This window comes from Manis javanica, chromosome 4 (genome assembly GCF_040802235.1).
Source record: "Manis javanica isolate MJ-LG chromosome 4, MJ_LKY, whole genome shotgun sequence".
NCBI lineage: Eukaryota > Metazoa > Chordata > Mammalia > Pholidota > Manidae > Manis > Manis javanica.
Window position 1 is genome coordinate 40,249,951 of NC_133159.1, and position 14,815 is coordinate 40,264,765.

The 14,815-nt window shown below is 34.8% G+C and overlaps 1 protein-coding gene and 1 pseudogene across 2 annotated transcripts in view; one reads left to right on the plus strand and one right to left on the minus strand.

The window, feature by feature from the left end:
• FAF1 (Fas associated factor 1) overlaps positions 1 to 14,815 on the minus strand; it is a 566,821-nt gene that overhangs the window by 450,349 nt on the left and 101,657 nt on the right. The window lies entirely within an intron of this gene.
• LOC140849229 (large ribosomal subunit protein eL43-like) lies at positions 8,004 to 11,305 on the plus strand (annotated as a pseudogene).

Genomic DNA, 14,815 nt, shown 5'->3' on the forward strand with positions numbered 1-14,815 from the left:
CCCCAACTTCAAGGTCTACTACAAAGCCATAGTAATTAAGACAATTTGGTACTGGCACAAGAACAGAGCCACAGACCAGTGGAACAGACTAGAGACTCCAGACATTAACCCAAACATATATGGTCAATTAATATTTGATAAAGGAGCCATGGACATACAATGGCAAAATGACAGTCTCTTCAACAGATGGTGCTGGCAAAACTGGACAGCTACATGTAGGAGAATGAAACTGGACCACTGTCTAACCCCATACACAAAAGTAAATTCAAAATGGATCAAAGACCTGAATGTAAGTCATGAAACCATAAAACTCTTAGAAAAAAACATAGGCAAAAACCTCTTAGACATAAACATGAGTGACCTCTTCTTGAACATATCTCCCCGGGCAAGGAAAACAACAGCAAAAATGAACAAGTGGGACTATATTAAGCTGAAAAGCTTCTGTACAGCAAAAGACACCATCAATAGAACAAAAAGGAACCCTACAGTATGGGAGAATATATTTGTAAATGACAGATCTGATAAAGGCTTGACGTCCAGAATATATAAAGAGCTCACCCACCTCAACAAACAAAAAACAAATAATCCAATTAAAAAATGGGCAGAGGAACTGAACAGACAGTTCTCCAAAAAAGAAATATAGATGGCCAACAGACACATGAAAAGATGCTCCACATCGCTAATTATCAGAGAAATGCAAATTAAAACCACAATGAGGTATCACCTCACACCAGTAAGGACGGCTACCATCCAAAAGACAAACAACAACAAATGTTGGCGAGGTTGTGGAGAAAGGGGAACCCTCCTACACTGCTGGTGGGAATGTAAATTAGTTCAACCATTGTGGAAAGCAGTATGGAGGTTCATCAAAATGCTCAAAACAGACCTACCATTTGAACCAGGAATTCCACTCCTAGGAATTTACCCTAAGAATGCAGCACTCAAGTTTGAAAAAGACAGATGCGCCCCTATGTTTATCGCAGCACTATTTACAATAGCCAAGAATTGGAAGCAACCTAAGTGTCCATCAGTAGATGAATGGATAAAGAAGATGTGGTACATATACACAATGGAATATTACTCAGCCATAAGAAGAAAACAAATCCTACCATTTGCAACAACATGGATGGAGCTAGAGGCAATTATGCTCAGTGAAATATGCCAAGCGGAGAAAGAGAAATACCAAATGATTTCACTCATCTGTGGAGTATAAGAACAAAGGAAAAACTGAAGGAACAAAGCAGCAGAATCACAGAACCCAAGAATGGACTAACAGGTACCAAAGGGAAAAGGACTGGGGAGGATGGGTGGGTAGGGAGGGATAAGGGGGGTGGAGAAGAAAGGGGGTATTATGATTAGCATGCATAATGGGGGGGGGAGAAAGGAGAGAGCTGTACAACACAGAGAAGACAAGTAGTGATTCTACAACATTTTGTTATGCTGATGGACAGTGACTGTAAAGGGGTTTGTGAGGGGGACCTGGTATAGAGGAGAGCCTAGTAAACATAATATTCTTCATGTAACTGTAGATTAATGATAACAAAAAAAAGAAAAGGGGGATTACTCCCTGATAGGATAAAAATAACTGTAAATCAACGATTAACACATCCTTTAAATATCCTTAATTTTCATCATTTAAAGGGTGTCAGATGATCAGCTATGGAAACATATTTTTCTGATAATATTCCTTTCTCTTAAAAAAAAAAAGCAGCTCCTGTGTGGTGATCTCCAATAAGTTCTTCACAATGGTATAAAGGGCATATCAAAGTGTGGGCAAAGGGTATGTTTGTGTTTATATAGAGGATCAAAGCCTAATTTGGCTACCCAGAAAACGAATTAATATACGATATGAAGAAGAACTTCCAACATCAACATTCTCTGGAAGAGTCATTCCAGAAGATGATCATCAAAAAACTTCAACAAAGATCCTGGCACTGTTACAATTGTAGGTGCATTCATCCCACCGGTTCCTGGACTTGCCATTGGAATGAAGAAGGAGATATCTAAGCTGGCCTGTGCATACAGTAAAACAACAAATTTGACTGGATCTGTACTGTCGGAACTCAACCAAGAATTAGGAGAAGTGCAAGTGGCAGCGCTCCAAAATCTTGCGACTATAGACTATCTACTGTTAAAAGAATATATGGGATGTGAACAGTTCCCAGGAATGTGTTGTTTAAATTTGTCTGATTTTTCTCAGACTGTTCAAATTCAGTTAGACAATATCCATCATATCATTGATAAGTGTTCACAAATGCCTAGGGTGCCTAACTGGTTTTCTTGGTTTCACTGGAGATGGCTGGTAATTGTAGGTCTGCTTTGGTTATGTAGCTGTATTCCTATTATGTTAATGTGTGTGCTCAATTTAAATAGTAGTTTAAAACCTATACATGCTTATATTATTCTACAAGAAGATATGTCAAAGAAATAATCAATCTTCCTGTGTTTTCTTCCATCTGCTATTCTATAGCTTTTCTTCTTCCTTCCTAATTACAACCCTTAAGTAGAATTCATGCCTCATACTGAAATTTCCGAGTATCACATTCCTCCAAGTGGTAAATATACCTCAAGACAAATGCTGGGCATAGAAGCCACAGGGAATAAATCTGCAAAGAAGTAAAAAGCTAAGCTTTTCAAACAATATGGCTTCTCTCTCACTTACCAACTTTACATTTCCCTGTATGGCCCCGGAAGATGACTGGTTAGCCAGAGACGGGTAAGATTCCTCAAGGGAGGAACAACCTAAGACAGGCACAGTCGCAGGGGGGCCATCAGGTGAGAAATTGGGGATCAACAGAGGTGAGGCTTAGAACCTCACCCCCCCCTGTTTTGAGAGAAATGTTCTGCATCCATGGATGTTTTATTGCCCTTGTCTAGCTTGGATTAACACTTAGTCTACAGGCACACACCTGATCATCTCAATTTGCTCTCTTACAACACTAAACTATGTTTTCTACCTTTATCTTGCATCTACCTCCCACTTCAGCATTTTATTTAAAAAAAATAATAATAATATCAGCATTTTATTTAAAATAATAATAATAATAATAATAAGGGAGAAATATGGGATTCACATAAAAATCAAACAAATATTCATATTTGACCTGATTGTCTGTAGTTCATAATGCGTGATCAAAACCGAAAGTTTCTGTGATGACTGCCCTTGCACTGTTCACCATGTAAGAACTTATTCACTATTTAAGAATTTGTTCACCATGTAAGAACTTGTTCGTTATGCTTCAGAAGATTGGAGTCTGTTGAGAATTAGGCTTGGGGTTGATTAATGATGGTGCATTGAGTCCCCTATAGAGAATTTTATTGTTGTTAACAACCATTTGATCAATAAATATGAGAGATGCCTTCTCAAAAAAAAATTGTTTTTTAAATGATACAATTTTATGTATGTTTATACATAAGCACAGGAGAAGAAGACTAAAAGGAACTATACCAAAATATTAAACAAAAGCTGTAGTTTCAGATTATAAGTCCATTTCTACTTTGTTGCTTTTATATAGTTTGCAATTTTTCCAATAATACCTATTATCCATGTATTAAAATACAAATAATATATTTTTAAATATAATTAATAGTAAATTCAGAAAAAGGCTAAAGTTTGTTATATTTTTCATTTGCTTCTTTGCCTTTAAGGTTTTAATAAAAAGGAATATAAGGTAAGAACTCTAGGCCTTTGACTAGCAAACGGAAAAAAGAAAAAAAGATATGACATTACTAAAAAAGCAACATTTTGAATTAACCAATCAATTAATATGATAAGAGACAGAAATACTGAGGGAATGAAAAGCCAGATAGTGAAAGATTTTTAAAAACAACTTATTAAGGTAAAAAGAAAAACCCACATATGAGGTATAAAATTTTAAGGAGATAAGTCAGAAGCATGGCTTGAGTAAATTAATGATTTCAAAACTTCACCTTCACCATTGGTTTCTGTTTCCTTTCCATCAAACCTTCATACCAGTTGCTAAGCAATATCTGGTTAAGTGCTGGACCATTACACTTCCTGACTAACTAGGAGTGCTGGATCATTACATTTCCAGACTAAGAGATTTGGACTCTGTTATACTTCCTGACTGACGAGGAATGCAAGGGCCTCATTGTACTCTCTAACTTACTTTGAATTCTGGACTTCATTTCACTCACTGATCAAAAATGTAAGATCCTGTTTTACTTTGTCTAAATATATTGAGTCTTGTCACTCACAATAGGAGTGCTGGGTACAGATACACTAACTGTATTGAGCCTCATTACACTTACTAAGAGTATTTAACCCTTTCACATTGACTGACTAGAACCAATACTTTCATTCTGATTTTGAGCTCCTAGATCAATGTAGTCCAAATGGTGAAAATGAAGTAGATACAAAATGAACTGAGAGTCTGGGTAATGATTTCTTCAGAATAGTAATGAGTTCTTTCATTAAATTCCTTCCTTGACAGTTATTATATAGCTGTCACTTGAGGTCTAATGCAAGAGAACACTATTTTGTAATCTAAACCAATATAATTTTATATCATTCTTAAGTATGTATTTCAGTGTTTCATGCATTAATGAGAAAATCATTTTTGGGTGATTAAGTCATCAAATGTAAATGCTACTGATACAAACAAAATTCTTATCTACAGAGTCCTACAGAATCAGATCCCTATCTCTTGTTCTGACTTTCATTAGCATTCTTTCTCCTTTCTTCACTATACTCTTGCCACTATCTCTTCTTTAAACACACATTGGCTCACTCCTGAGGGCCTTTGCATTTCTTCTTCCCTATGTCTCCAAATTGTTTTCTTTTTTCTCAGATCATTACAAAGCTGGTGATCTTCACATACCTCATTCTCAGGTATCAGAGAAAATATTACCCCACAAAATAACTTTACCTGAATCCACGATATATAACAACCCTCTCTATATCTTTAATCCTGTCTTGTTTTCTTCATGGTACTTATCATTTTCTAAAATTATATTGTGTATTTGTTAGTTTACTTGCAGATAATCTGGCTCCCAACCCACCCAAAACTACAAGTTCCAATAACCTTAGACCTTGTTTATCTTGTTAACTGCTATATTCCCAGTACCTAGAAAAATGGTGGAACATAGTACAGATTCAATACAATATTTGAATTAATAGGTGAAGGAGATAAACACATTTTGTAATTATATATTAGCTTTATAGACTATCATGACAGATGGTGGGAAGAGAGACGTTACCAAGGCCAACGATCTCTGTCTAAATCCAAACCCATGGTAGGTATTCAGAAGCATGGGGGCCAGCAGTGTGAGCTGAGAACACCCAATGGAGTTCTGCACATTATGGGCCCAGAACATGGTCCCACTGCAAATTAGCAGTCTCAGCCAAGTGATAATCTTTTCATGGCCTTCCCAGCATGGAAATGAGTGTCCAAAGATTCCCTGTCCACCAACCAGTACCCTGACTCCCTCTGTAAGCCCCTGTACATATAGCCTGCCTGTGGCCAGAGGGTTCACACCACACTGCAACTCCTCAAAGTCCCCCATCCTCCACATGCTGCCTGCCTGTGCCCAGAGAATCCTTAACTCCATGAAAGCCCACTATGCACCATTGACAATACTGATTTGCTACCCCATCTGAAAACTAGAGGGTGCTAATACTTGTCCAGTGACTATAAACCATTTCTGGCATAGCCAAATATTGACTTTCTATTCAGTGGGCTCAATTAGTTTTTCAATGAAGTATAAATAAATCCCTTCTACATTTGTCCTTCCTTTAGTACTCTCCCTCAGCCCTACAATATAGAGTTTCCTTATAACTTCTGCTTACTCATTTATCAGTCATTATGTTAAACTTCATCGGTTTAACCTACTTTGTGGTTTTCTATATCTCAATTGAACCCAGCCTATTACACCATCCAAACAATACTAAACATCAAGATAAAGCTGAGCAAAAATCATGCCCTCATCACGACTTGTAAAAGAATACTGAAACTTCAAAATAACTATGAATAAAGAGAAAAAAATTATCAAATCCCAGAACATGATCCCTCAAATTCCTAGTCCCTCCCCTCTACCATAAAGACAGACCCAGACACAGCGAGAAGACAAAAGTCCCGGAAGCTAAAGATGATTAAAAATGCTCTAAAACTACCTGAGAACTAAGTCCTATCTGTCTGAAAGCCCTAAAAGTGTATGAACAGATCAGAGCAAAGATTACAGGAAAAGGATTTCAAAAAAAGCACAATTTAATGGGGCAGGCATGACTTAAAGGGACAGTTTAAGAAGCATAACTTCTGCAGAGAATAAACAGCAAATAGAAAATGAGAAACTCCCTTTGGTAATTAAGTAGTGAAGCGGAAAAGAAGTAAACGGGAAAATTTAGGGTCTCATAAGACAAGAGAACCATAAAAATCAAATCATTCATTACTCCTTACCACTCCTCAACTCACCATGCCACACAGACCAAAACCAACCAACCAAAAAACCAGCTCAAGTTATTTGAACTTTGCTGAACTGACAGAAGAGGGCGCCATTAAATAAAAATCTTGTACATCACTCCATTATCATAAAAATGAACATACACAAACAAATCAACATATAAGAGCTATTGCAAAAAAAGTCAGAAAATGAAATTTCATGCACTGTCTACTGAAGGAAATTTCCTCCTTAAAAAAACATTAAGCAGAAACAAAATATAAATCAATATTCTAAACAGTATATGTAAATGTTTAGGTACGCATTTATGAGTATGAAAAACCACTGTGAATTCTAAAATTCAGAAACTGAACAACAAGAAGAGAAAAAAAAGCAAGAAGAAATGAAAGAAAGTTAACGGTATTCAGGAAAAAAAAGAGAAAGACAAAATTCTCTCAGAAATGAAAAATAAAACAAGGTACTCAAGGGAAAACAGGGTCAACAAAATTTAGTGAGGGGTACTGAAGAAAGGCAGGAGAACAATCAAGAGAATGAAAATAACATGATGGAAAAAAGTGAAGAAATCAGAGAGAAAGAAGTGAAAGTGGAAGAGAGACAAATAATATTCATACTGTCAGTCAGTCTCTGAAAAGGGAAAACACAGCAATGGAACAAAATTAAAATTTAAAACTATAATCTAAGAAAGCTCTCCAGAAATACAAAAAGACAAATCTATATATTGAATAGCTCACTGGATGACTGGGGAAAATTAATAAAGAATAAACAACTTGGAGACATACTCTACTAAAACTACTACATTTCAAATATAAAGACAAAATTCTCAAGGCCTCCAGGCAAAGATCAGTAACTTAAAAAGGCAAAAGAGTAAGACTAGCATCAGAGTTTCCAAACCAATATATAAAGAAAGCAATAATGAAGCAGTATAAAATTTAATTAAAGAAAGTATGAACCAAAGGTTTTATATATTGCCACACTGTCTTTGAAGTATCAAGATGACAGAAGTTTTCAACATATAAGAACTTAGGGAATTCTATACCAATCAGCCCTTCTTAAGAAATCTACTAGAGGAAGAGTTTCATCCAACGAACTGATGACTAAGAAAACTTTAGAAAGGACTGATAATGAGTACTTTAAAAAAATGTATTAATATACACCTCTACAAACAAAGGAGGTACAGGGTAAAAGACTAATGGATAAATTTAAATGTTAACAAAATATAAATAATGCAACTTTTTGTAAGAAGGAAGAGGGAAAGAGGGAAATAGAATAAGCACACTGAGGGTAAAGATAAGCTTAAAGAATACTTAAAAACTGATAAATCACACAGTAAAAAGTTAAAAAGAAAACATGAGACCAAGAATGTTTAAAGAAGTTTAAAAGTAACCACAAGAATATAAGCCTTCTTAAATACCAAGAAAAATAATAACCGTAAATAAAAGCAAAGAAAATACATCTCACAGAAAGCATAGCAAACACAAGCACACGTAAATTTAAATTATGACAGCAATGAAACCAAACACATCAATCATATTAGTGACTATGAATGGATTTAACTATTAAAAAAACACTTCCAATTTAGCTCTTGAAACAAGACTCATTTATATGCTATATACAAGAGATACACAACCTCTCTTGGCTTGCACCTAGTTGGCAGCAACACGGTGAAATACACTAAGAAGGTCAGAATTGTCAGTAAATATGGGAACCATTATGGTGCCTCCCTCAGGAAAAAGGTAAAGAAAATTGAAATAAACCAACACACCAGGTACACTTGCTCCTTTTGTGGCAAAACCAATATAGACAAGCTGTCAGGATCTGGCACTGTGGTCAGTAGCTGATGGTGCCTGAATCTACAACACCACTTCTGTCACAGTAAAGTTGGCCATCAGAAGACTGAAGGAATTGAAAGACAAGTAGAAGCACCACAATTTGAAGCACTGCTAGACAAAAACAAATGGGTTAATTTATGTAACGAGAGAGAGAGAGAGAGAGAGAGAGAGAGAGAGAGAGAGAGAGAGAGAGATACCTAAGACAAAGTAGTTCAAAATGACTAAAATAAAAATATCAAGCTAATGGAAATAAAAAAGACTGGAGTTAGCCATCTCATATTAGACAAAGTAGAATTCAAGCCCAACGCATTACATGTGACAAACGTCTCTTTTCAATGCAAAAAGCCACAGTTCACCATGAAGTTATTACTCATGAATATGAATGCATGAATCAACTCAGAAACCAACTTCATGAAGAAAAAGCTACAGCAGATTTAGAGACACAGAAACACTAAAAATAGGAAACTTAACACCACTGTCAATACACAAGGTCTTCTAAGACCTTATGGATATATGTTAAACTCTACATTCTGATAACAAAAAACACACCTTCTCTCAAAAGCCAATGACACATACAAAAAAATCAATCAAATGTAAGGTCACAAAGAAATAATTTCCACAAAGTAGAAATGTTATAAATAATACCCTGAATACAAAATAATGGAGTGAGAAGTTACTAACAAAAACAAGAAAACAAAGAGGACCTCACATTTGGAAATTTTAAAACCATCTACCAAACATTTATTAGGAAAGGAAGAAATACAAACTGAAATTACAGTGCTTTTTCAAAGTAGTAACAATGGAGCATTAAAGAACTGGAAAGAGTGCTACTTCTAACCTTATAATGGAGACAGAGAGAGCAAGTTCATGACTTTTCTGGAACTCATTGGAATGCTTAGATCACAGCACAAACTACTGACCCAAAATCTAACATTGGTGCATGCAGACAGACAAGATGTAAGCACCAGCTTACCAGGGTGATTGACAAATTGCTGGAGACTAACAATACACTGGTGAGAGAGTTAAGGCAAATACAGGGGGGGTGCAAGTTCTTGCAGACTTTTTCTCCATGAACACTATACCACGTGCTCACATAAGAAAAACAACAAGAACACGGTAGAGTACTGAGAAATGTCTACTAACGTGGAAAACAAAGGGAGAAGAGCAGCAGGCACTGTGGGAAGAACACAGAACTTTGCTAGGACTCTTCCATCAAACTCATGAAACGAAAGCCTTAATCTGAGGGGGAAAAGGCAACAAACATTGTCATCTTAGGGTGATAAGTCACCCATTAGGTAACCAGAAGAAGAGAAAGGTGGAAAAAAGTCCTCTCCCCTGGAAGAGGGTCAGGAAAACATGCTGGGCCCAGAATTATAACTGGAGAGAGACAAGAGCTTTCAAAGGGTCACAAACCCAAGACCCAGAGACGCAATGACTGCAAAAAGACTGAAACAGTATCAGAACAGAGAATGCCTGCCAGTCCCCACAGCCAGTCTACCTAGCAGTGTAACTTGCAAGAGACAGACCTGCTCTAAAGCACAGCTCAAAGGGAAAACCAAAAGCTGAAGGTAGAACAATCATTAAAAGAAAAAGAAAAAACAAAAACAATAAAATCTCTAGCAAACAAGTCAACATCCTAAACACAGGACACAAGGTATCAGAATAATTTAAAGGCTTTGGTGTATTATGCAAAGTTATAAGAGAAATAAATCTCAAACCGAACCCAACACAAAATTAATCAACTCAAATACCCGCACCAAATGAAGTCTTAGCATAAAGAAAGGCATGACCATTTCCAGGCATTAAAATTATGTACCTTACTCTCTACTATGCTACATGCACAGCTTTCAACAAAAAATTGCAAAGCATACAAAAGGTCATAGAAAGCACATTTCCAAGTGACAAGAAATCATCAGAAACAGACTCAGGTAGGATGCAGATGTTAAAACTGATAGTGAATTTTTAAATGATTTTGACTAATGTGTTAAAGGTTGTAATGGGAAAAAATGGACAATGTACAGGACCAGATAAGTAAATTCAGCATTAAGATGGAAATAATGCTAGAAATAAAATATACAGTAACAGAGATGAACAATGTCTTCCACAGGCTTATCAAGAGAGAATTGATACCACCAAGGAGAGAATCAGTGAACTTGAGGACACATCCATAAGGATTACTCAAACTGAAACACAGGGAAAAAAGAAGGGGAAAAACAGGACAAAGTATCCAAAAGCTGTAGTAATAGTTTGTAAATCAAACTATTTAATACATGCATAGCCAGAAACACAGAACAGAAAGAAAAGAGCAGAAAGAAAGTAATAACCAAGAATTTTTAAAACCAACTAAAGAGAGTTGTTGGTTGCAAAACATTGCGAATACACTAACTGCCACTGAACTATATGCATTAAGATGTTTAACTGTGTTATATGAATTTAGTCTCAATAAAAAAGAAAAAACAATCTTCAAAACCATGGATCCAAAAATAGTAAACATGGCTACAAAAGCTACACACACACACACACACACAATTAGGCAGATCATATTCAAACTGCTGAAAAACAAACACAAAGAGAAAATCTTAAAGGTGGCCAGAGGAGAGGAAAAAGACAATACATACAGAGGAACAAATCTAAGGATGGTAGCAGACTTCTCTCCAGAAACTATGAAAGCTAGAAAATAGCAATGACATCTTTAAAGTGTTGGAGGGAGAAAAAAAAAAGCTGTCAACCCAGAAATCCATACATACAAAAGTATCTTTCAAAAAGAAAGAAAGAAATAATTCATCAGACAAAAAATTATGAGAATTTATTGCCAGCAAACATACTCTGCAATAAATATTAAAAGAAATAGTGCAGGCAGAAGGAATGATACCAGACAAAAACGTAAATCTACACAAAGAAATGAAACAAGCAAAAAAACAATAAAAACCAAGAAAGAAATTAAACATATGAATGTAAAATAGTAATCTTCTCTTCACATTTCAAACTCTAAAAACAACCAACTAAGTGAAGCAAAAATAGAAGCAACATATGGTGACTACAGCATATGCAGAACTAAAATACATAACAATAGTGTAAAAAAATGGGAGAGGAGAATTGAAAATACAGTACTATAAGGTCTTCACACTACGCATGAGGAATATATTATTACTTAAATGTAGATTCTGATTGTTTAAAGATGGTATTGTAAGGGTTATGGCAACTAAAAAATAATTTTATGAGGCACAAGGACAAATCAATAGGAGATAAAATTAGTAGACAAATGTTTAATGAGAAACAGGATATTTGTATAGTCTCAACTTATCTCCCCATGAAGATATTTACTAATTAAAAAGGGAAAAATAGCAACTTTATAGTGAAGACACCTGAGGGACATCACTTAACCAAGTGCTGAAGTTAAATCACCAGTAATAAGGCATATTGTGCACCTCCTGTTATACTAAGACATAAAATCACATCTATAAAATTCTTGCCAAGAATGCATAAGCTCAGCCTATCATGAGAAAACATCAGACCAATTTAAACTCAAGATATATTATAAAATGCCTGATCAATCCTCTCCAAAACTGTCATAGTCATGAAACAAAGAACTGAGGAATTATCACAAATTGGAGGCTATTGAGACATGAAAACTAAATGCATTGTGCATTTCAGATTGGATCTTGAACCAAAAATAGTACATTAATAATGTACATTACCTAGTAATATTCAAATAAGGTCTGTAGTTTAATAGTACTGTTCCAGTTGTACTATGCTTATGTAAGATGTCAACATTAGGAGAAGTTTGATGAACAGTATCAAGAGCTCTGCACTATTTTGCAGCTTTTCCATAATTCCTTAACATTTTTAGATATCCTCATATTCTAAACATGCTGTTGTCAGTTCACTACATATTATTAAAATAATAATCCTCTTTGCATTAAATCAATCAGTAAGAAAAAAATATTCCAAAGTCAAGACTGGAATTTGTGAGGGTGCTGTTAGACTTATCATGTCCCTAAAATACAGATCTCTGACTATAGAGACTACTGGCCTCTAGAACTATACCTCCATTTTGAAATGAGAAAAGGATAATTAAACTTCCTGGCAAAAAGAAGTCAAAATGCCAACATGTTGCTAATAATGTGACAATACATCAGGACTACTCAGTATTTTCAAAGACACCTACACAGCTGCTAGCCATGGATTTATTAAAGGTATCATGTAATACTTTTTCCTAGCTATGTCTATTAAGCACAGGAAAGAAAGAAGTATTAGATGAGAACACCAAAAATATCAAAAACTACTAAAACATCAAATTAAACAATAAACAGCAAACTAAACAACAAAATCCAAAAATAGATTATTAAAAGAGAATGAAGTTGCTGAGAAATAGATTTTCTCACCTTGAAAAAAAATTTTTTTAATAAAAAGTAAAAGAGAATGAAGAAAATGGGAACCTGGGGAGATTTTAAGTAGGAAATATAATTATTTCAATTGAACACTTTAATTACCATGTTACTTTTACTTTAAAGACAAGTGAAACTAACATTTTTAAGAAATATATTATCATTAAGTAGCAATCTTTAAAAAAACAAAACCTAAGTATAAAGAATTATAAAAACTGGAATTTTAATTGCCATATTATTTCTTCTTTTCCAATCACACACTGATTTATGTCAGCTGATCCTTGAAACCAGCAAGAGGAACTGCAAGTCATCACATTTACAGGTGTGCTAAACCACTGATTTGCTACAATGATATTTTGTTCCTAAACCACTTCCAGTAATAGAAATAAATTGGTTAAATACCAAAATTAGGCAACTATTTGAAAATAAACACATTTTTTAAATCAAGCTAACCTATAGGTCAGCAAGCTTTATGAAATCATCTGCATCTGATTCAATGTAACAATTTAACAAACAGTAGCATTTAAATTTTTCTTTGAAACATTCAAGTCATAAATAGCACATATTACTTCTTTCAGAATTAGCATGAAGCCTTTAGCTTAGTTTTACAGCAGTGAGTAACTCTTATTATTTCATTAGTGAGAGAATGAAATCAGGTCAATCCTATTCCTTGGGTATCTGGGCTATCCTCCCTGTTTCCTCAAACCTTGTGTGGCCCAGAAAAGGAAGAGTAACAACAGTAACAATCAGAAGTGTCAACAGAAAGACTTTTCAAATATCCAAATGATGGAGATGAAAAACAGACTGAAAAATGTGTGCTAATATAAAATCAATCCATCAAATAAGCACTTATTAAGCAACTACCATGTGACAAAACAAAATTAATAAGAAACATATTTCCTTCCTTCTAGAATCTTAGAACCTATCTGAAAACAAAGCACAAACATATTTATAGTAAAGTAACACTATGTAAACTATACTAAAAACTCTCTCTCTTGACAATGTGAAATTAGTTGTGAATGGATGAAAAATATAGGAGTGCAGAGAAGAATAACACACTGTGTATAGAAAATCTAATAACCTTAAACCATGACTTTAAAGCTATGAAAATTTTTATGGGCTGACAGATTGACAGATCTGGGTTCGAATCCGAGTTTTACCCATTATCAAATGTGTGAGCCTGGACAGATTACTTACCATCATTGGGTCTCAGTTTCTCAACTATAAAATAAAGGTAATACCGATCTATCCACCTTTTGAACTGCTGTGAAGATTAAATGAAAAAATGTAGGTAGTCACTTGAAACAATACCTAGCACAAAGTAGACCCTCAATAAAAGGAGAGAGATAGAAGTGGGACAGTTAAGTTGCAAACTGAGAAATTTAAAAAATTCTGTAGAATAATGGACTTATAGTCCTGTAAAAACAAGGGAAACAAATAAGGATATAGCAAAGGAGGAAAAACTAATTTGAGATATTCCCTCATAGTAACTTCTCTTTTGTCAGAGCAAGAATCAGTACAAATATAAGGCCGTGTCTAATGGCCATTGATGAAGCAGTGCTCAATGCTTGGCTGCTTTCTGACAACAGAGACTCATTATGTCACTGGTTAAACTAGTTCATTCATAAACTGCAGGTGTTCATAATACTATATAAAGTAGAAATGTGCTGTACATTCAAGGAACTCTTTAGTCCCATTCTGAGTAGGTTAGTAAAGAAAGTTATTCTAAGGAATTTTAGGATAATCATTAAGATACATTTCCTCAGAAGTGAGAATTGGAGGAACAGAAATTCTCAAATCACCACAATGAATCCAGTGAATCTTAAAATGAGACAGACTGTGTGCATAATTTTCCTTGGATTTCATTCTTCAATGTTGATTACTTTACTATATGCTTCTTTAATACAAAATTATCACTGAAAACTAGAAATTCAGTAATGATCCAAAAATAGATAAGAGAAAAATGAAACAAATCAGCCTAAGTTGAAACATGTAGTTAAAGATAAATACAAGCACTCTGAATAGAGTCTTTCTTCAACAAAACAGTTATGTCAGCACAGGCAGCAAACCAGAGCAGAAATCAAGCGCAAAGTTCAAAAATATTTCCTAAGAGCACAGAGTACCTAAAATGTGGTATGGCTAGGTTAATGTTTACTTTTACTTTATTTCAGTTATCATGGG